Here is a 3,059-nt window from a genome sequence, read left to right as displayed (position 1 = left end):
ACGCCCTCAGCCTGTCCCTCGCAGCGCTCCTCCACACACCGGGCAGCATCCGGCTCAGCCACGCAGCCCCCACACGCCAATTCTGCAGCCCGAACAGGCCGAGACACACCTGTGGCAGCAGCAGGCCCCATCGGATCAGCTCACGTTTCCTCCGCTCCAACCGCAGCCCCAGCCCTCGGGCGCCAGAGGCTCAGGGAGCCTCTTAGATGAACTCTTGTCAGACGCCAGCCTTCTGGAAAAGGCACAACCTTTCCTGAGTGACGGCACCCCGGAAGAGGGACTTTGGCCAACCCTGGAAGAACCCCTCAGTGACGACGAATTCCAGGCCCTCCTGGACATGCTGCCAGGCTCGCCAGGGCCTCAGGAAAGCCTTCGGTCGAGCCCAATTCAGGCCTCCTTCCCTGGGATGCCGAGCCACGGCTGAGAAAAAAGGACGAGGAACCAGGCACACTCCTAGGGCTCGGCAGCAAGGGCAAGACGCCCAGACTGCGGGCGCCACTGCGTGGCCTCCCTCAGCCCTGCCGTGTTCCGTGGGCGCTCTCGGGACGCACGGGCACCAGGAGGGGCATCCTCCCTGATGTCGGAAGGGATGCTAGCATGCCAAAGGACAAGAATACCGCCCAAGTCCTCTTGGCTTATAGGTCGATTTGCGGGTTCTATCTGACATTGCCTTGATCCAGTAAACCTGGCTTGGAACTCAACGCAAAGTCTTTGGCTCTGTTTTGGTCCCCTTGTAGTCTGTGCCCCAGCATCCATGCCACTCCTCACAGATTCACCATGTCACCCTTTGCCTGGGACTGGATGGGAAGGGAGTCGGGTCCCTTGATAAGAAGCCAGCTTCTACTTGCAAACTAGATTCTCTTGGAAACCCTACAACAATGAAGCACCGTCACTGGGATTCTGGGAGCAAGAGAGCTTCCATTAGGGCCAGTACAGGGGAGCACCGTTACACAACTCTCCTAGCACTTTTCTTGGTTCCCAGATTATAGACAGATTATTATCAGCAGGGCTCAAATTAACCAAGGTGCTGGGGATATTAGGCAGGCAATCAATCTCTCTCTCTCCCTTACACACACCATGCCTTCCTCCCTCTCTCACTTGTCTCCTTCTGCCTCTCTCTTTTTCTCTCTCTCCCTCTCCCCCTGTCTTATGGTCTCTTTGCCACAAACACTTACAGCACACACACAGCCACACAAACACACAAGCATCGTTTGAACCAAGTGCTGCTATAATTAGACTCATCCCCAAATGTTGCTGAAGAAGCTCGTAGTCTCCATCTCAGTGCACATGGCTGAGTTTCATGAACCAGGGTGGCAAAGGAGTACACTAAAGACGGCCCATTATGTGTTTTGGGTTTCCATGTTTCGAGGGTCTAGGGCCTAGGCTCAGCTAAAATGTCAGATGGGTTTGTAGGTTCCAGCCAAATTTTCCTTCCTAGCACAGCTGCGCCACCATCCTCTAGGACGCTTTGGAATTCCCCTTCTGCTTCTCCTGCTCCTCCTCCTCCTTCTTGTCCTCTGCTCCCCCTCCCCTCCCCCTTCCCACTCCCCTCCCCCACACCCCTCCCCTCCCCTCCTCATCCCTCTCCCCACACCCCTCCCTTCCCTCTCCTCCTGCCCAGGTATTCGATTTTGGAAAACACACCCTCGCTTCCCATCTCTATCCTACTGGGTCCATCTTGGCTGAGGCAGGGCTATCGTTGCACTCCCCAGCGTTACTTGAGTTATCTGTCTCTTCTCCCAAGTTGTGGTGCCGGGCCCTCCTTTTCAGCTCTGGTTTCTTGCCTGAATTTCCCGGACTCGTGCCTGCCGTCCGGAGAAGGAGTGACCGTCTACAGATTCTCTGGTTCCATGTGTTTTCACCATCAAACGATTTTTCCTTGCTTCCCTTTTGGCGGCTCCAGCAGGGAAGTTCGCTTGGGAATGCATTCCGTTTGCGTGGGCCGGATTCCCGACAGCAGAGCTCCCGATGCCGTTGGGCATGAGTCCTTGGGGCTGCTGGACAGCTTCTGACCTGTGTTGACCTGGGAGATGGCCCCAGGCGAGTGAGGGCAGCTCCCCGCTCCCCTCCCCCTCCCCCTCTTCCCCTCCCCCTCTTTTCCCCTCCCCCACCCACTGTTGGGACGTGCATTCGACCTGGCTTCCCTGGGAGACAGGCTTGCCAAGAGAACTGCTTTGACGTAGCCGGGTGTAGCTGACACGTTTCGGCCTGGATAGACTTCAGGGGACCGGACCCTCATCAGGCCTCTCTGGAAAGGCTTTGAAGATGCTGGCAGACAGGAGGGGCAACCTAGCCATGTTGGGTTCACCCAGGACAAGCCTCGCACTTCGAAGCTGCCTCCTAGTGTGGTAGTGGGGTCTGTCCCTTCCTTCATGCACTCCCTGGCCCGTGAGGAAGGGGGCGGGCTGCAGATGACAGCTGGAAAAGTTTCCAAAGTTTGTGACCGAAGAGCATGACCCGTGTGTCGAATCCTGTGTCCGTCGGTGCATTCAGCCTTCCTATTGGAATGAGCGGGTCCTCAGCCTCCAGTCAAGGAAATGCCTCAGGCCTGGAATGCAATGAGGTCCAGGAGATGCCGAGGGAATTGGGAAGTAGACACCGGGAAGCTAGGCCCTCCACACTGGAAAGAACACTGGGGCCAAGCCTTGTCACCACGAACCCAGGGTTGGGGAAAGCCAGGGAGAGCAAACACTGCGTGGAATGGGAAAACGTGTGAAAACCAGAGAGCCCTGGAGCCCATTCAGCCCAGGGAACGGAGGATGCCAGGCTTCCAAATAAAGGTCCTTGCTGGACTCCGGTTTTGCCTTTCAGTCCAAGTCCCCTAACATGGACACATGGGAAACCTTCAAGGTTCTCAAGGTGGAAGGGGGGGTTGGGATCCCGAGGCAGCGATTTCCATAAATAGGGGCGGGGCGTGCCCGATCCCTTGATAAGGCCCGTGCTCCCGGGAACTCCACATTTGGCCAGCAGCCTCTGTGCCGGACGGGTGTCTCTCCGGCCATGGATGACTCACGCACGCCCAAACATAAGTAGACATCAGCACCTGGGCTCTCCTTCTG

Source organism: Camelus dromedarius, unplaced genomic scaffold (genome assembly GCF_036321535.1).
Source record: "Camelus dromedarius isolate mCamDro1 unplaced genomic scaffold, mCamDro1.pat HAP1_SCAFFOLD_123, whole genome shotgun sequence".
In the NCBI taxonomy this organism is placed as follows: Eukaryota; Metazoa; Chordata; class Mammalia; order Artiodactyla; family Camelidae; genus Camelus; species Camelus dromedarius.
Note: the sequence above shows the minus strand (reverse complement) of the source record.